Source organism: Rhinichthys klamathensis, unplaced genomic scaffold (assembly GCF_029890125.1).
Source record: "Rhinichthys klamathensis goyatoka isolate OS25496 unplaced genomic scaffold, OSU_Roscu_1.1 h1tg000595l_1, whole genome shotgun sequence".
In the NCBI taxonomy this organism is placed as follows: Eukaryota; Metazoa; Chordata; class Actinopteri; order Cypriniformes; family Leuciscidae; genus Rhinichthys; species Rhinichthys klamathensis.
In genome coordinates, this window is record NW_026607051.1 from 1,285,823 (window position 1) to 1,307,332 (window position 21,510).

A 21,510-nucleotide genomic window follows, 5' to 3' on the forward strand; every position below is an offset into this window, starting at 1 on the left:
TGACCTTGTTAAATTTGTGACATCATAACTTTTTTATTACAGTATAGCAAAAAAATCGGGAACAGTACTTTTATGCGGCTCGGTCCGAAGATCATTTGAGCAAATTTTGGACAATTTTGGACAAATTTTGAAGGAGGAGTAGCGAAAAAACTGTTTTACATTCGCTCCAATATGGCGGCCAGTCACATTGTTGGAAAATGACAAATGAGATATCGTCTAAATCGGCATAAACCAAGGAACATACTGTCATAAAGAACTCAAAATTTGAACAATATTTTCAAATGTTATAAGCGTTTTTTCAAAAAACAATGATATATCTGGAACACTAGGTGGCGCTGTGATCAAACTTCTCATGTCGCTTTAGGACATGGTGTCGGTCATCCCTACCAAATTGTGTGCTGATATGTCAAATAGTTTAAAAGATATTGCAATTTATGACAAAATTCAAAATGGCGGACACGTGGTACATCCCATCATGGCAAAATCGATATCCACGGATTCGGCATGATGCAAGGAATCCATAGATACCACAATTATGATTTTCTGACAAACTGTTCAAAAGTTATTGGTCAAAATAGCAATTGTTCATATCTCATGACCCATAGGTGGCGCTATTCCCAACTTTGCATTGGAACCTCAACACATGCTTCTGATGAAGTGTACCAATTTTCGTTTTGATTGATCAAACTTTGGCCGAGATACAGCCTCTTAGCCTATTTTGGGTGGACCTCGTTAAGTTTGCGACATTATAACTTTTTTTTTCCAGTATAACAAAAAAATCGGGAACAGTACTTTTATGCGGCTCAGTCTGAAGATCATTTGAGTGCATGTTTGGAGAAAATTGGACAAAATTTGAAGGAGGAGTAGCGAAAAAACTGAATACTGTACATTTCAAAATGGCCACTACTGTAATGGGCGGGGTCTTAATGTAAGGTATTGGTTGTGATCAGCATGATGAGTGGAATCAGGTGTACTAAGTTTCATGTCTCTAGATCAAAGGGTTCAAAAGTTATAACCATTTCAATGTTGAATTTTTGAACTGGTGGTGGCGCTATAGAGTTGGTCCTAGAGGGTCAAAAATTGGTCCAATTACTATTCATTAGCATCACTACAAGTGTGCAAAATTTCATCATTTTCCTATGTACGGTTCATAGGGCTGCCATAGACTCCCATTCACGGAATAATAATAATAAATATAGCTGCAAGCAGCAACACGGGGCCAAGCCCTGCAAGGCACCGCAATTAGAACAATTACAGCAAAGTTCAAAGGCTTGGCACCGCAATTAGAACAAGTACAGCAAAGTTCAAAGGCTTGGCACCGCAAGCAGAACAAGTACTGCAAACTGCAAGTACAGCAAGCTGCAAGTACAGCAAGTACAGCAAGCACAGCAAGTACAGCAAGTACAGCAAGTACAAGTACAGCAAGTACAGCAAGCACAGCAAGTACAGCAAGTACTGCAAGTACAGCAGTGCATCAAGCATTTAAGCACCAATAGCAGTGCAGAGCCGCAAGAACAAAAACAGCACAAATTGAATATACATGTAAATGAAGCACAGCGAGCATTTAAGCACCAACAGCAGAGCAGAGCTGGAAGGAATTGAAATGACAACTTTATAGTCATCCCATATGGGACTCGAACCCACGACCAGAATGGTTCGGGATTCGAGATGCATGGTTTAGCTGATTGCGCCACTCAGAGGACGTGAATTTCAAGACAGCAGAGGAGAGGGTTCAGTGTGAGAATGAGTTCACAAAAAAGTTCCATGACATGTTAACCAGATTAGCATGCTAAGCTAGCTTAATGCTAATTTAGCTTATGACGTGGTACATCCAATCCTGGCAAAATAGATATCATCGGATTCGACATGATGCAAGGAATCGATAGACACCAATTTTATGATTTTGTGACAAACTGTTCACAAGTTACAGCCTCTGAACCAATGTTGGGTCGAACTTGTTAAATTTGCGACATCATAACTTTTTTTTTTTCAGTATAGCAAAAAAATCGGGAACAGTACTTCTGTGCGGCTCGGTCCGAAGATCATTTGAGAAAATTTTGGACAATTTTGGACAAATTTTGAAGGAGGAGTAGCGAAAAAACTGTTTTACATTCGCTCCAATATGGCGGCCAGTCACACTGTTGGAAAATAGCATATGAGATATCGTTGAAATCGGCATAAGCCAAGGAATATATTGACATAAATAAATCAAATTTCAAGCAATGATAGCAAAAGTTATAAGCGTTTTTTCAAAAAACAATGATATCTCTGGAACACTAGGTGGCGCTGTGATCAAACTTCTCATGTACCTTCGGGCCATGCTAAAGATGATCCATACCAAATGTGGTGAGGAAATTTCAAATAGTTTAAAAGATATTGCAAATTATGACAAAATTCAAAATGGCGGACACGGGGTACATCCCATCATGGCAAAATTGATATCCACGGATTCAGCATGATGCAAGGAATCCATAGATACCACAATTATGAATTTCTGACAAACTGTTCAAAAGTAATTGGCCAAAATAGCAATTTGTCATATCTCATGACCCGTAGGTGGCGCTATTTCCAACTTTGGCATGGGACCTCAGAACATGCTTCCGATGAAGTGTACCAATTTTCGTTTCGATTGATCAAACTTTGGCCGAGATACAGCCTCTTAGCCAATTTTGGGTGGACCTTGTTAAGTTTGCGACATTATAACTTTTTTTTTCCAGTATAACAAAAAAATCGGGAACAGTACTTTTATGCGGCTCAGTCTGAAGATCATTTGAGTGCATGTTTGGAGAAAATTGGACAAAATTTGAAGGAGGAGTAGCGAAATAACTGAATACTGTACATTTCAAAATGGCCACTACTGTAATGGGCGGGGTCCTAATGTAAGGTATTGGTTGTGATCAGCATGATGAGTGGAATCAGGTGTACTAAGTTTCATGTCTCTAGATCAAAGGGTTCAAAAGTTATAACCATTTCAATGTTGAATTTTTGAACTGGTGGTGGCGCTATAGAGTTGGTCCTAGAGGGTCAAAAATTGGTCCAATTACTATTCATTAGCATCACTACAAGTGTGCCAAATTTCATCATTTTCCTATGTACGGTTCATAGGGCTGCCATAGACTTCCATTTGCGGAAGAAGAAGAAAACTATTATTCTGACAATAACAATTGCTATTAAAGCTGCAAGCAGCCTTACGGGGCCAAGCCTTCAATGGTTCCATGGGTTCAAAAAGTACTTAAAAATACTTTGCTTTCCAAACTTTAAAAGAAACTTTAATAACCAAAGTATTCTTACTTATTAACTTCTTACCTCATAAAAGAAATGAGATCATCCAGCTGCCGAGGTTCAGTAGTAAAAAAGAGAATGGACTCAAAATAAAGACTTTGCATATAAATGAAACACACGTTGTATTTAATAGGAAGAAAGAATAGTACAATGCTTTTCAGTATGATAAAGAAATTGAAATGACACAACTTTATAGTCATCCCATATGGGACTCGAACCCACGACCAGAATGGTTCGGGATTCGAGATGCATGGTTTAGCTGATTGCGCCACTCAGAGGACGTGAATTTCAAGACAGCAGAGGAGAGGGTTCAGTGTGAGAATGAGTTCACAAAAAAGTTCCATGACATGTTAACCAGATTAGCATGCTAAGCTAGCTTAATGCTAATTTAGCTTATGACGTGGTACATCCAATCCTGGCAAAATAGATATCATCGGATTCGACATCATGCAAGGAATCGATAGACACCAATTTTATGATTTTGTGACAAACTGTTCACAAGTTACAGCCTCTGAACCAATGTTGGGTCGAACTTGTTACATTTGCGACATCATAACTTTTTTTTTTCCAGTATAGCAAAAAAATCGGGAACAGTACTTCTGTGTGGCTCGGTCCGAAGATCATTTGAGAAAATTTTGGACAATTTTGGACAAATTTTGAAGGAGGAGTAGCGAAAAAACTGTTTTACATTCGCTCCAATATGGCGGCCAGTCACATTGTTGGAAAATAGCATATGAGATATCGTTGAAATCGGCATAAGCCAAGGAATATATTGACATAAATAAATCAAATTTCAAGCAATGATAGCAAAAGTTATAAGCGTTTTTTCAAAAAACAATGATATCTCTGGAACACTAGGTGGCGCTGTGATCAAATTTCTCATGTACCTTCGGGCCATGCTAATGATGATCCATACCAAATGTGGTGAGGAAATTTCAAATAGTTTAAAAGATATTGCAAATTATGACAAAATTCAAAATGGCGGACACGGGGTACATCCCATCATGGCAAAATTGATATCCACGGATTCGGCATGATGCAAGGAATCCATAGATACCACAATTATGAATTTCTGACAAACTGTTCAAAAGTAATTGGCCAAAATAGCAATTTGTCATATCTCATGACCCGTAGGTGGCGCTATTCCCAACTTTGGCATGGGACCTCAGAACATGCTTCCGATGAAGTGTACCAATTTTCGTTTCGATTGATCAAACTTTGGCCGAGATACAGCCTCTTAGCCAATTTTGGGTGGACCTTGTTAAGTTTGCGACATTATAACTTTTTTTTTCCAGTATAACAAAAAAATCGGGAACAGTACTTTTATGCGGCTCAGTCTGAAGATCATTTGAGTGCATGTTTGGAGAAAATTGGACAAAATTTGAAGGAGGAGTAGCGAAATAACTGAATACTGTACATTTCAAAATGGCCACTACTGTAATGGGCGGGGTCTTAATGTAAGGTATTGGTTGTGATCAGCATGATGAGTGGAATCAGGTGTACTAAGTTTCATGTCTCTAGATCAAAGGGTTCAAAAGTTATAACCATTTCAATGTTGAATTTTTGAACTGGTGGTGGCGCTATAGAGTTGGTCCTAGAGGGTCAAAAATTGGTCCAATTACTATTCATTAGCATCACTACAAGTGTGCCAAATTTCATCATTTTCCTACTTACGGTTCATAGGGCTGCCATAGACTCCCATTCACGGAATAATAATAATAATAAGAAAACCAACAGATACAATAGGTGCCTCTGCACCTTCGGTGCTTGGCCCCTAAATATAGCTGCAAGCAGCAACACGGGGCCAAGCCCTGCAAGGCACCGCAATTAGAACAATTACAGCAAAGTTCAAAGGCTTGGCACCGCAATTAGAACAATTACAGCAAAGTTAAAAGGCTTGGCACCGCAATTAGAACAAGTACAGCAAAGTTGAAAGGCTTGGCACCGCAAGCAGAACAAGTACTGCAAACTGCAAGTACAGCAAGCTGCAAGTACAGCAAGTACAGCAAGTACAACAAGTACAGCAAGTACAGCAAGCACAGCAAGTACAGCAAGCACAGCAAGTACAGCAAGTACTGCAAGTACAGCAGCGCATCAAGGATTTAAGCACCAATAGCAGTGCAGAGCCGCAAGAACAAAAACAGCACAAATTGAATATACATGTAAATGAAGCACAGCGAGCATTTAAGCACCAACAGCAGAACAGAGCCGGAAGGAATTGAAATGACAACTTTATACACAATTTTAAAGTCATCCCACATGGGACTCGAACGCACGACCAGAATGGTTCGGGATTCGAGATGCATGGTTTGGGATTCGAGATGCATGGTTTAGCTGATTGCGCCACTCAGAGGACATGAATTTCAATGCAGCAGAGGAGAGGGTTCAGTGTGAGAATGAGTTCACAAAAAAGTTCCATAAGCATGCTAAGCTAGCTTATTGCTAATTTAGCTTATGACGTGGTACATCCAATCCTGGCAAAATAGATATCATCGGATTCGACATGATGCAAGGAATCGATAGACACCAATTTTATGATTTTGTGACAAACTGTTCACAAGTTACAGCCTCTTAGCCAATTTTGGGTTGACCTTGTTAAATTTGTGACATCATAACTTTTTTATTACAGTATAGCAAAAAAATCGGGAACAGTACTTTTATGCGGCTCGGTCCGAAGATCATTTGAGCAAATTTTGGACAATTTTGGACAAATTTTGAAGGAGGAGTAGCGAAAAAACTGTTTTACATTCGCTCCAATATGGCGGCCAGTCACATTGTTGGAGAATGACAAATGAGATATCGTCTAAATCGGCATAAACCAAGGAACATAATGTCATAAAGAACTCAAAATTTGAACAATATTTTAAAATGTTATAAGCGTTTTTTCAAAAAACAATGATATATCTGGAACACTAGGTGGCGCTGTGATCAAACTTCTCATGTCGCTTTAGGACATGGTGTCGGTCATCCCTACCAAATTGTGTGCTGATATGTCAAATAGTTTAAAAGATATTGCAAATTATGACAAAATTCAAAATGGCGGACACGTGGTACATCCCATCATGGCAAAATCGATATCCACGGATTCGGCATGATGCAAGGAATCCATAGATACCACAATTATGAATTTCTGACAAACTGTTCAAAAGTTATTGGCCAAAATAGCAATTTGTCATATCTCATGACCCGTAGGTGGCGCTATTCCCAACTTTGGCATGGGACCTCAGAACATGCTTCCGATGAAGTGTACCAATTTTCGTTTCGATTGATCAAACTTTGGCCGAGATACAGCCTCTTAGCCAATTGTGGGTGGACCTCGTTAAGTTTGCGACATTATAACTTTTTTTTTTCCAGTATAACAAAAAAATCGGGAACAGTACTTTTATGCGGCTCAGTCTGAAGATCATTTGAGTGCATGTTTGGAGAAAATTGGACAAAATTTGAAGGAGGAGTAGCGAAAAAACTGAATACTGTACATTTCAAAATGGCCACTACTGTAATGGGCGGGGTCTTAATGTAAGGTATTGGTTGTGATCAGCATGATGAGTGGAATCAGGTGTACTAAGTTTCATGTCTCTAGATCAAAGGGTTCAAAAGTTATAACCATTTCAATGTTGAATTTTTGAACTGGTGGTGGCGCTATAGAGTTGGTTCTAGAGACTCAATATTTGGCTCAATTACTTTTCATGACCATCACTATAAGTGTGCCAAATTTCATCATTTTCCTATGTACGGTTCATAGGGCTGCCATAGACTTCCATTTGCGGAAGAAGAAGAAAACTATTATTCTGACAATAACAATTGCTATTAAAGCTGCAAGCAGCCTTACGGGGCCAAGCCTTCAATGGTTCCATGGGTTCAAAAAGTACTTAAAAATACTTTGCTTTCCAAACTTTAAAAGAAACTTTAATAACCAAAGTATTCTTACTCATTAACTTCTTACCTCATAAAAGAAATGAGATCATCCAGCTGCCGAGGTTCAGTAGTAAAAAAGAGAATGGACTCAAAATAAAGACTTTGCATATAAATGAAACACACGTTGTATTTAATAGGAAGAAAGAATAGTACAATGCTTTTCAGTATGATAAAGAAATTGAAATGACACAACTTTATAGTCATCCCATATGGGACTCGAACCCACGACCAGAATGGTTCGGGATTCGAGATGCATGGTTTAGCTGATTGCGCCACTCAGAGGACGTGAATTTCAAGACAGCAGAGGAGAGGGTTCAGTGTGAGAATGAGTTCACAAAAAAGTTCCATGACATGTTAACCAGATTAGCATGCTAAGCTAGCTTAATGCTAATTTAGCTTATGACGTGGTACATCCAATCCTGGCAAAATAGATATCATCGGATTCGACATCATGCAAGGAATCGATAGACACCAATTTTATGATTTTGTGACAAACTGTTCACAAGTTACAGCCTCTGAACCAATGTTGGGTCGAACTTGTTACATTTGCGACATCATAACTTTTTTTTTTCCAGTATAGCAAAAAAATCGGGAACAGTACTTCTGTGTGGCTCGGTCCGAAGATCATTTGAGAAAATTTTGGACAATTTTGGACAAATTTTGAAGGAGGAGTAGCGAAAAAACTGTTTTACATTCGCTCCAATATGGCGGCCAGTCACATTGTTGGAAAATAGCATATGAGATATCGTTGAAATCGGCATAAGCCAAGGAATATATTGACATAAATAAATCAAATTTCAAGCAATGATAGCAAAAGTTATAAGCGTTTTTTCAAAAAACAATGATATCTCTGGAACACTAGGTGGCGCTGTGATCAAACTTCTCATGTACCTTCGGGCCATGCTAATGATGATCCATACCAAATGTGGTGAGGAAATTTCAAATAGTTTAAAAGATATTGCAAATTATGACAAAATTCAAAATGGCGGACACGGGGTACATCCCATCATGGCAAAATTGATATCCACGGATTCGGCATGATGCAAGGAATCCATAGATACCACAATTATGAATTTCTGACAAACTGTTCAAAAGTAATTGGCCAAAATAGCAATTTGTCATATCTCATGACCCGTAGGTGGCGCTATTCCCAACTTTGGCATGGGACCTCAGAACATGCTTCCGATGAAGTGTACCAATTTTCGTTTCGATTGATCAAACTTTGGCCGAGATACAGCCTCTTAGCCAATTTTGGGTGGACCTTGTTAAGTTTGCGACATTATAACTTTTTTTTTCCAGTATAACAAAAAAATCGGGAACAGTACTTTTATGCGGCTCAGTCTGAAGATCATTTGAGTGCATGTTTGGAGAAAATTGGACAAAATTTGAAGGAGGAGTAGCGAAATAACTGAATACTGTACATTTCAAAATGGCCACTACTGTAATGGGCGGGGTCTTAATGTAAGGTATTGGTTGTGATCAGCATGATGAGTGGAATCAGGTGTACTAAGTTTCATGTCTCTAGATCAAAGGGTTCAAAAGTTATAACCATTTCAATGTTGAATTTTTGAACTGGTGGTGGCGCTATAGAGTTGGTCCTAGAGGGTCAAAAATTGGTCCAATTACTATTCATTAGCATCACTACAAGTGTGCCAAATTTCATCATTTTCCTATGTACGGTTCATAGGGCTGCCATAGACTTCCATTTGCGGAAGAAGAAGAATAATAATAATAATAAGAAAACCAACAGATACAATAGGTGCCTCTGCACCTTCGGTGCTTGGCCCCTAACTAACAGATACAATAGGTGCCTCTGCACCTTCGGTGCTTGGCCCCTAATAAGAAAACCAACAGATACAATAGGTGCCTCTGCACCTTCGGTGCTTGGCCCCTAAATATAGCTGCAAGCAGCAACACGGGGCCAAGCCCTGCAAGGCACCGCAATTAGAACAATTACAGCAAAGTTCAAAGGCTTAGCAGAACAAGTACTGCAAACTGCAAGTACAGCAAGCTGCAAGTACAGCAAGTACTGCAAGTACAGCAAACACAGCAAGTACAGCAAGTACTGCAAACACAGCAAGTACAGCAAGTACTGCAAGCACAGCAAGTACTGCAAGTACAGCAGCGCATCAAGCATTTAAGCACCAATAGCAGTGCAGAGCCGCAAGAACAAAAAGAGAACAAATTGAATTTACATGTAAATGAAGCACAGCGAGCATTTAAGCATCAACAGCAGAGCAGAGCCGGAAGGAATTGAAATGACAACTTTATACACAATTTTAAAGTTGTCTCACATGGGACTCGAACCCACGACCACAATGGTTCGGGATTAGAGATGCATGGTTTAGCCGATTGCCCCACTCAGAGGACGTGAATTTCAAAACAGCAGAGGAGAGGGTTCAGTGTGAGAATGAGTTCACAAAAAAGTTCCATGACATGTTAACCAGATTAGCATGCTAAGCTAGCTTATTGCTAATTTAGCTTATGACGTGGTACATCCAATCCTGGCAAAATAGATATCATCAGATTCGACATGATGCAAGGAATCGATAGACACCAATTTTATGATTTTGTGACAAACTGTTCACAAGTTACAGCCTCTTAGCCAATTTTGGGTTGACCTTGTTAAATTTGTGACATCATAACTTTTTTATTACAGTATAGCAAAAAAATCGGGAACAGTACTTTTATGCGGCTCGGTCCGAAGATCATTTGAGCAAATTTTGGACAATTTTGGACAAATTTTGAAGGAGGAGTAGCGAAAAAACTGTTTTAAATTCGCTCCAATATGGCGGCCAGTCACATTGTTGGAAAATGACAAATGAGATATCGTCTAAATCGGCATAAACCAAGGAACATAATGTCATAAAGAACTCAAAATTTGAACAATATTTTCAAATGTTATAAGCGTTTTTTCAAAAAACAATGATATATCTGGAACACTAGGTGGCGCTGTGATCAAACTTCTCATGTCGCTTTAGGACATGGTGTCGGTCATCCCTACCAAATTGTGTGCTGATATGTCAAATAGTTTAAAAGATATTGCAATTTATGACAAAATTCAAAATGGCGGACACGTGGTACATCCCATCATGGCAAAATCGATATCCACGGATTCGGCATGATGCAAGGAATCCATAGATACCACAATTATGATTTTCTGACAAACTGTTCAAAAGTTATTGGTCAAAATAGCAATTGTTCATATCTCATGACCCATAGGTGGCGCTATTCCCAACTTTGCATTGGAACCTCAACACATGCTTCTGATGAAGTGTACCAATTTTCGTTTTGATTGATCAAACTTTGGCCGAGATACAGCCTCTTAGCCTATTTTGGGTGGACCTCGTTAAGTTTGCGACATTATAACTTTTTTTTTCCAGTATAACAAAAAAATCGGGAACAGTACTTTTATGCGGCTCAGTCTGAAGATCATTTGAGTGCATGTTTGGAGAAAATTGGACAAAATTTGAAGGAGGAGTAGCGAAAAAACTGAATACTGTACATTTCAAAATGGCCACTACTGTAATGGGCGGGGTCTTAATGTAAGGTATTGGTTGTGATCAGCATGATGAGTGGAATCAGGTGTACTAAGTTTCATGTCTCTAGATCAAAGGGTTCAAAAGTTATAACCATTTCAATGTTGAATTTTTGAACTGGTGGTGGCGCTATAGAGTTGGTCCTAGAGGGTCAAAAATTGGTCCAATTACTATTCACTAGCATCACTACAAGTGTGCCAAATTTCATCATTTTCCTATGTACGGTTCATAGGGCTGCCATAGACTTCCATTTGCGGAAGAAGAAGAAGAAGAATAATAATAATAATTAAAGCTGCAAGCAGCCTTACGGGGCCAAGCCTTCAATGGTTCCATGGGTTCAAAAAGTACTTAAAAATACTTTGCTTTCCAAACTTTAAAAGAAACTTTAATAACCAAAGTATTCTTACTCATTAACTTCTTACCTCACAAAAGAAATGAGATCATCCAGCTGCCGAGGTTCAGTAGTAAAAAAGAGAATGAACTCAAAATAAAGACTTTGCATATAAATGAAACACACGTTGTATTTAATAGGAAGAAAGAATAGTACAATGCGTTTCAGGATGATAAAGAAATTGAAATGACACAACTTTATAAAGTTGTAAGACAAAGGACTTGAACCCACAATCTCTGGGTCATATGCCTGTCACTCATTGAGCCCCTGGAAAGTCATGTGTTTCCATAGATGTAGAAGTTCCATAGTTCAAATGAGAATCAACTCAAAATGAAGATTTAGTATTTAAATGGACAGCATGTTACGTTTAATGAGTTTAGTTGATATTATTGTGATTCACTGTTAGGTGGTTGTCCTGCACCTTTAACAAATAAAGTTAGTCCAAGATGCAGTATATAGATCGATAAAATATTATTTTACAACATTAAGATTAACAGGTTCTTGTAAGAATCTTACAATTCTGGACTTTTGGTACTACTAAGAATATTGAACTGCACTAAAGGAGAGAATGTTTTGTTTTTGCATGTGGGTCCTAAAGTCTGGAGCAGGTTTCCTGATAATATTCACTATTCTGTCAAACATTCCTAGTTTAATTGTAGATTAAACACTTCTCTTTAAACAAGAATTCACGCAATGCATTTTATAATCTTGTAATTTTGTTATATTAGATCTAATACATATTTTTATGTTCTATTTTCAGTTTCTAAATTGTCATGGGCATATTAGATATTAGGTCATTAAGTTAATATTCAGAAAAAATACAAGTACTCCACAGCGACTCTAGGGGTCACTGTTTGACAAATGGAAATTTTGCATGGTGTGTCTTTGATGTAATACAACACTATTAACTAAAGCTTAAAACAATTATTGAACCTGGTCTTTAAACTGTAGAAGTTTGTCAGTTTATAAATCCATTAACACCATATACCTAGCCTCCCTTTGTTCTACTAATGGTCACAATTGTGACCTGACGAATAATCAAGTTTTTTGTATGGATTTTGATATATATTTTTGACGTAATTGTTAAAGATTGTTTAATATCCTTATGTATTCATACATGTTATCTCAGGGAAAAGAAATTGGAATTACATGGGTTAACTGCCATATGCAACTGTAACCTATATTTTTGCTACAAGTACATTACTTTGACAGTCATCTTTGATAATGTCTTGTACAATTAAGTTTTTTTTTTTTTATGCTGCCTAGAAACAATATTGTGAGAGGTGATAAAAATGTGAATTAAAAATAACGATTATTTTTAGTTTAAATACCATTTAGCACATTGGATAAAGTAAGCAAATTAGAGGGGGCCTTTGAAGTGATTTTAAAGCACCATTGTTGCATATTTAAATCTTTACAGAACAGAATACCAACCGTTTCTTTAGTTATTCACAATGACACTTATGGTTACACTACTTGCTTTTCCCAGTATGGTTTGTGAAACTAAACTTAGTGCCTAGTTAAGAATGGCTAGAAGAATGCACGCAACTTTCCAAATGCAAGATAAGCCCATGCAATAAAGGTCACATATTCCAAGAATTGACACACATTTGTTTTAATAAAAAAAAAACACATTAAACAACATTTAACAAAGCTTTGCCATAAAAATGAAATAAAAATCAATCAGTAGCATTTCAGAACATAATGGACAAAATTAACCTAATTTCAATAGAAAACATGACTTAAATCAATATTTGCCATTCATTAAAAAAAAAACAAAAAAAAAAAACACCAATACCATCATTTCAATATATATACACACACACACACAACCATCTTAGTTGTGCATTTCAATACAAAGTCATTTTTGTATTATTTTTACAGCACTCTTCTTAGTCAAAGGTTTTTTAGCTGGTGTAATAGGAGGCGTTGTTGGCTCAGATGGTCTTTTAACTGGAGACTTGGGTTCTGGAGTGCTTTGTGTCTCTGTGACACAGAGGACAGGGTTGATTTCATCGATATTCACTTCAAATAAATCCTCATCACTGGGATGAGCGGATGAAGCGTTTTCAATATTGGTGACTTCCAAACAGTTATTATATGTTAAAGTCAGTTCATCGGAGGATAGAAAGAGTTCTTCTATATCTTGTGAATCACAAGTTGACAGTTCAAGTTCTGGTGCTATGAATTTTGACAAAGTTGAGTTCGAAACCGTAAGAGAAGTTATTTGACTGTCTTGATTTATCTCAATTATTCCATTGCATTTTGTTATATAGCTTTTTGTGTTCCGTAGAATTTTGCAAGTCGGGCAACGGTGAAATTGCTGTTTGATGTTGAATTGTTCTTGTGATTTGTGGCATTTTGGACATTGTTTTTTAATGTTTATTTGCACCCCTATTGGCTTTTGTTTCACCACTGTATTAGGTAGAGAGGGTTCTTTACTGATTTTAGGGCCTTGACCAGGTGGGAAAACTTGGTCCTGTGCAATAGGTTCCATGGTTGTTTTCAGGGTTGTTGTGAGGCTCTTAAGGCTGTTGTACAGTCTAGTTTTAAGATTGGTAAAGGTGTAGGAGTTACCTAGTTGCAGTTTTGAAACTTGGTTTTCCCAAAGAGTAAGTTGAATTTCTCCAGATGGATCTTGCAAGGAACATTCTTGGATCTCACAGTCTGTACCCCAGGCCTTTACAGTAGTTGCGTTGTTTAGCTTGCATACTGTTGCAGATATTTTAGTGATCTGAAAATTTAAAGAAAATCGTACATGTACAATCAAAAATATACATCAATAAACATGATTACAAGGGAAATGTATACAACTGCTGTTGTGGTCATAAGAAGAGGAAATAGCCAAACTTTTCCACACATTAACCAATTTGAAACGCATTAATCATGTTTGTAAAGCATCTAGCAAAGATAACTGAGAAGCAGAGTAATCTTTGCCTGTGCATCTGAAAAATCTTTCACATTTTAGCATTTTTTTGAACGTCAGGCTACTTTAAAATGTTTTTCTCCCCATAAAAACGATTTTGCACAATCTACAGAGGGCTAATATATGTGATTGTACTACTCTCCAGAGCATTACTACAACAAGTAAACAACCCTGTAGGCTATTTACACAGTGAGAAGGTTGAAAAAAAAACAGCTTACCAATTGTCGTGATCCCAGAGTTTTTGCTTCTTCTACAGTGAGTTTTTCTATCTCTTTTGGTGGTTTGTGGGGAAATGTAGATGTTGCGACTTCCACAGCAGTACTCCGATCACACTGAATGAAATATTCAGAATTATTGAGGCCTAAAGAATGAAAAAAGTGAGAATTGATATGGGCTTGTTTGTACAATGAATTTGAAAGGAATACGATTACTGAAAGTTTATCAGATAGAAAACAGGATTAAATAGCTAGACTACCACTTACTTGGCTTTTTTGTTATGTTTGACAGTTTAACCGCTGTCCGATTTAATGCTAATGTTGTCCAAGTTTGATGTTTTTCGTGCGCAAAGATGACAGCTTGGTGATATTCACTGCGACCTGTTTGCAAAGTTGCATTAAAAAACTTTGAGTTTGTTCTAGACAGTTGCACTCTGGAAACTGCATGAATGTAAACATAAATGCAGTTGTCAGATTCACTGGTCTCTGGTCCATTTAAATATTTGTTCATTTTTGCTGTTGCATGAAAAAAGAGGTTTGCAAGTGGTGTGATTTATAGTAGATTAGGCCTACTAGAACAGAAATTGACAATGCTTGGTATGCAATTAACAAACGATTCAATTAGGGTGATTGCAGGAATTAGTAATACATTCATCAAATTGCTGAGTTAATCATTTTAGAATTGGGAAGCTTGGTTTAGTGGAGGCAAGAAATGGATCTGAAAGTCTGCTGGAAATAATTGAAAGGTAAATTTACTTGTATAATGCCTTTTAGGGATGGAGAAATGAAGCCTCTTGAACTTAATTAAGCTTTACTCTGATTGTTTTGGGAAAATATTCAAAGCATCAGGAGCAGCAATAAACCTGGAGTGCAGCTTTGTGTATAATGATAGTGTATTGTTTGATGTGTAATGATATTTTGTTGCTTATTTGAGAATAAATAATTGTATACATTATGTAAATTCTTTAGGTTAGCTTTTACTAGTCTTTTTGGCAATATACCTCAACTAATTGATGTTGATCCAAATAATGTACTGTTAGAATAGTAACTATTTGTAATTTAACATTCATGTAGTAACTAATTAACTTCTATTTACAATTACAATTTATTTTTTAAAACAATTCTTAATGTTAGATAATACAAAAATGTTCATGTATTTTAATGTGATTTTATGGTTTACTATTATGATAAAATTACTTTTATTTATTGTCCACATGACGAGAAGGAAAAACTGATATTCAAGTCACTAAGTAAGTCTAATGTTTATGGGACTTAAAATAATTAAAAGATATGCATATGTACACATTCAAATGTTTAATGTCAGATCAGTTAATATTGTGGAGTTGGTCAAACCATTTCTTGTATGGAATTGAAAGTATTCTTTACTATATACTTTGCAATAAAATGTTGCCAGTGGTTGATCAATTGAATAGGCATTTGTGTTCTGTTTGAAGCTTTATGTATTTAACTTGAAATGTAAAAAAGGCAGCACAATTTAAAAAAATAGAGGTTTACCTAGACCACCACAAACATCTTATCATACCCTTCTGCTCTCCAGTTCACTACTTTACACACAATGCACAAACACATATATGAAGTTGAGAATTAACACATGGAGGCAAAAAAAAAAAGAGGATACGACTATACATAGGAAGAAAACAACCAATTTATGTAACTGCTTACAATGCAATTAGAATAGTTGAAAGTCAATGACTGCTCATTTGTTCACAAACCTTTCTGGATATTTAAGACTTCAGGTAAGAATCAACATAGAATGAACAAAAACACATTTCTAATCCCAAAAGAAAGATTACAACAATGCTTATCTGGATAATAAAGGAATTGAAATGACAACTTAACACATTTTTTTTTTAAATTAAAGTTGTCCCACATGGGGCTTGAACCCACTATCTCTGGGTCAGATTTCTGTCACTCATCTCATTGCACCACTTGGAAGTTGTGTTTTGGCCAAGATGCAGAAGATCCATAGTTCAAGTGAGAAGCAACTCAAAATGAAGAATTTTTAAATAAATTATCTGTGTGTTCTATTCTACTAGCTCCTTCACCTGGAACAGAAGCAACTTGTCCACCACTTAAAGCCTTATGGTTTAGCCTGATAACTGAAGAGCCACATTAGAAAGAATGGCATCTGGCTAGCATGCTAACCAATTAGTATGCTAAGCTAACTAAGATAAGGCAACAAACACAGGCTAGGTCAACTGCAGAGAGGAAGATCTTTGGTATGGGGGCTACTATCAAAAACCTGTTCATCATTTCTGTGCAGCTCGGTCCAAAGATCATCTGATCACACGTTGGACTACTCACTACAAGTGTTTCATAATCAATTAATTTCATAATACACAATTTTAAAGTTGTCCCACACGGGACTCGAACCCACTATCTATGGGTTAGATGCCTGTCACTCATCTCGTTGAGCCACTTGCCAGACATGCATCTACACAGCTGCCGAAATTCAATATTTTCAAGAGAGAATCAAGTCAAAATTAAGAATTTTGAAGTAAATGGAGAACATTTTGTATTTAAAAAGTTTAGATTAAATCATCCAAAATTGGTCAGATTACTACTCATTACCATCACTACAAGTGTGCCAATTTTCTAACTTGTGGTTCATAGGGCTGCCATTGACTACCCTTCTGGAAGAAGAACAACAATGAATTGGACGTAAAAGCACTGCATGTTGTGTGTGGCAGCTTCAGATGAGATCATTCTTATGCACAATGCCTGGAACAGATGCAACTTCTGCATCTTTTCCTGCCACAGTACCTCATGCGGTCTGGGCACATGTCACACTGAGTGGCGAACCCACGACGCTGAACATCGGGATCCGTGGTGTAACACGTTGAGCTAATCACTCATGCACGTTCACCAGCCTGCTGAGTAGAGGTTTCAGTGTGAGAATGAGTTCACAAAAAGTTCCATGACATGTTAACCAGATAAGCATGCTAAGCTAGCTTATTGCTAATTTAGCTTATGACGTGGTACATCCAATCCTGGCAAAATAGATATCATCGGATTCGACATGATGCAAGGAATCAATAGACACCAATTTTATGATTTTGTGACAAACTGTTCACAAGTTACAGCCTCTTAGCCAATTTTGGGTTGACCTTGTTAAATTTGTGACATCATAACTTTTTTATTACAGTATAGCAAAAAAATCGGGAACAGTACTTTTATGCGGCTCGGTCCGAAGATCATTTGAGCAAATTTTGGACAATTTTGGACAAATTTTGAAGGAGGAGTAGCGAAAAAACTGTTTTACATTCGCTCCAATATGGCGGCCAGTCACATTGTTGGAAAATGACAAATGAGATATCGTCTAAATCGGCATAAACAAAGGAACATAATGTCATAAAGAACTCAAAATTTGAACAATATTTTCAAATGTTATAAGCGTTTTTTCAAAAAACAATGATATATCTGGAACACTAGGTGGCGCTGTGATCAAACTTCTCATGTCGCTTTAGGACATGGTGTCGGTCATCCCTACCAAATTGTGTGCTGATATGTCAAATAGTTTAAAAGATATTGCAATTTATGACAAAATTCAAAATGGCGGACACGTGGTACATCCCATCATGGCAAAATCGATATCCACGGATTCGGCATGATGCAAGGAATCCATAGATACCACAATTATGATTTTCTGACAAACTGTTCAAAAGTTATTGGCCAAAATAGCAATTTGTCATATCTCATGACCCGTAGGTGGCGCTATTCCCAACTTTGGCATGGGACCTCAGAACATGCTTCCGATGAAGTGTACCAATTTTCGTTTCGATTGATCAAACTTTGGCCGAGATACAGCCTCTTAGCCTATTTTGGGTGGACCTCGTTAAGTTTGCGACATTATAACTTTTTTTTTCCAGTATAACAAAAAAATCGGGAACAGTACTTTTATGCGGCTCAGTCTGAAGATCATTTGAGTGCATGTTTGGAGAAAATTGGACAAAATTTGAAGGAGGAGTAGCGAAAAAACTGAATACTGTACATTTCAAAATGGCCACTACTGTAATGGGCGGGGTCTTAATGTAAGGTATTGGTTGTGATCAGCATGATGAGTGGAATCAGGTGTACTAAGTTTCATGTCTCTAGATCAAAGGGTTCAAAAGTTATAACCATTTCAATGTTGAATTTTTGAACTGGTGGTGGCGCTATAGAGTTGGTCCTAGAGGGTCAAAAATTGGTCCAATTACTATTCATTAGCATCACTACAAGTGTGCCAAATTTCATCATTTTCCTACTTACGGTTCATAGGGCTGCCATAGACTCCCATTCACGGAATAATAATAATAATAATAATAATAAGAAAACCAACAGATACAATAGGTGCCTCTGCACCTTCGGTGCTTGGCCCCTAATAATAAGAAGAAAACCAACAGATACAATAGGTGCCTCTGCACCTTCGGTGCTTGGCCCCTAAATATAGCTGCAAGCAGCAACACGGGGCCAAGCCCTGCAAGGCACCGCAATTAGAACAATTACAGCAAAGTTAAAAGGCTTGGCACCGCAATTAGAACAAGTACAGCAAAGTTGAAAGGCTTGGCACCGCAAGCAGAACAAGTACTGCAAACTGCAAGTACAGCAAACTGCAAGTACAGCAAGCACAGCAAGTACAGCAAGTACTGCAAGTACAGCAGCGCATCAAGCATTTAAGCACCAATAGCAGTGCAGAGCCGCAAGAACAAAAAGAGAACAAATTGAATATACATGTAAATGAAGCACAGCGAGCATTTAAGCACCAACAGCAGAGCAGAGCCGGAAGGAATTGAAATGACAACTTTATACACAATTTTAAAGTCGTCTCACATGGGACTCGAACCCACAACCACAATGGTTTGGGATTCGAGAAGCATGGTTTAGCCGATTGCGCCACTCAGAGGACGTGAATTTCAAACCAGCAGAGGAGAGGGTTCAGTGTGAGAATGAGTTCACAAAAAAGTTCCATGACATGTTAACCAGATTAGCATGCTAAGCTAGCTTATTGCTAATTTAGCTTATGACGTGGTACATCCAATCCTGGCAAAATAGATATCATCGGATTCGACATGATGCAAGGAATCGATAGACACCAATTTTATGATTTTGTGATAAACTGTTCACAAGTTACAGCCTCTTAGCCAATTTTGGGTTGACCTTGTTAAATTTGTGACATCATAACTTTTTTATTACAGTATAGCAAAAAAATCGGGAACAGTACTTTTATGCGGCTCGGTCCGAAGATCATTTGAGCAAATTTTGGACAATTTTGGACAAATTTTGAAGGAGGAGTAGCGAAAAAACTGTTTTACATTCGCTCCAATATGGCGGCCAGTCACATTGTTGGAAAATGACAAATGAGATATCGTCTAAATCGGCATAAACCAAGGAACATACTGTCATAAAGAACTCAAAATTTGAACAATATTTTCAAATGTTATAAGCGTTTTTTCAAAAAACAATGATATATCTGGAACACTAGGTGGCGCTGTGATCAAACTTCTCATGTCGCTTTAGGACATGGTGTCGGTCATCCCTACCAAATTGTGTGCTGATATGTCAAATAGTTTAAAAGATATTGCAATTTATGACAAAATTCAAAATGGCGGACACGTGGTACATCCCATCATGGCAAAATCGATATCCACGGATTCGGCATGATGCAAGGAATCCATAGATACCACAATTATGATTTTCTGACAAACTGTTCAAAAGTTATTGGTCAAAATAGCAATTGTTCATATCTCATGACCCATAGGTGGCGCTATTCCCAACTTTGCATTGGAACCTCAACACATGCTTCTGATGAAGTGTACCAATTTTCGTTTTGATTGATCAAACTTTGGCCGAGATACAGCCTCTTAGCCTATTTTGGGTGGACCTCGTTAAGTTTGCGACATTATAACTTTTTTTTTCCAGTATAACAAAAAAATCGGGAACAGTACTTTTATGCGGCTCAGTCTGAAGATCATTTGAGTGCATGTTTGGAGAAAATTGGACAAAATTTGAAGGAGGAGTAGCGAAAAAACTGAATACTGTACATTTCAAAATGGCCACTACTGTAATGGGCGGGGTCTTAATGTAAGGTATTGGTTGTGATCAGCATGATGAGTGGAATCAGGTGTACTAAGTTTCATGTCTCTAGATCAAAGGGTTCAAAAGTTATAACCATTTCAATGTTGAATTTTTGAACTGGTGGTGGCGCTATAGAGTTGGTCCTAGAGGGTCAAAAATTGGTCCAATTACTATTCATTAGCATCACTACAAGTGTGCAAAATTTCATCATTTTCCTATGTACGGTTCATAGGGCTGCCATAGACTCCCATTCACGGAATAATAATAATAAATATAGCTGCAAGCAGCAACACGGGGCCAAGCCCTGCAAGGCACCGCAATTAGAACAATTACAGCAAAGTTCAAAGGCTTGGCACCGCAATTAGAACAAGTACAGCAAAGTTCAAAGGCTTGGCACCGCAAGCAGAACAAGTACTGCAAACTGCAAGTACAGCAAGCTGCAAGTACAGCAAGTACAGCAAGCACAGCAAGTACAGCAAGTACAGCAAGTACAAGTACAGCAAGTACAGCAAGCACAGCAAGTACAGCAAGTACTGCAAGTACAGCAGTGCATCAAGCATTTAAGCACCAATAGCAGTGCAGAGCCGCAAGAACAAAAACAGCACAAATTGAATATACATGTAAATGAAGCACAGCGAGCATTTAAGCACCAACAGCAGAGCAGAGCTGGAAGGAATTGAAATGACAACTTTATAGTCATCCCATATGGGACTCGAACCCACGACCAGAATGGTTCGGGATTCGAGATGCATGGTTTAGCTGATTGCGCCACTCAGAGGACGTGAATTTCAAGACAGCAGAGGAGAGGGTTCAGTGTGAGAATGAGTTCACAAAAAAGTTCCATGACATGTTAACCAGATTAGCATGCTAAGCTAGCTTAATGCTAATTTAGCTTATGACGTGGTACATCCAATCCTGGCAAAATAGATATCATCGGATTCGACATGATGCAAGGAATCGATAGACACCAATTTTATGATTTTGTGACAAACTGTTCACAAGTTACAGCCTCTGAACCAATGTTGGGTCGAACTTGTTAAATTTGCGACATCATAACTTTTTTTTTTTCAGTATAGCAAAAAAATCGGGAACAGTACTTCTGTGCGGCTCGGTCCGAAGATCATTTGAGAAAATTTTGGACAATTTTGGACAAATTTTGAAGGAGGA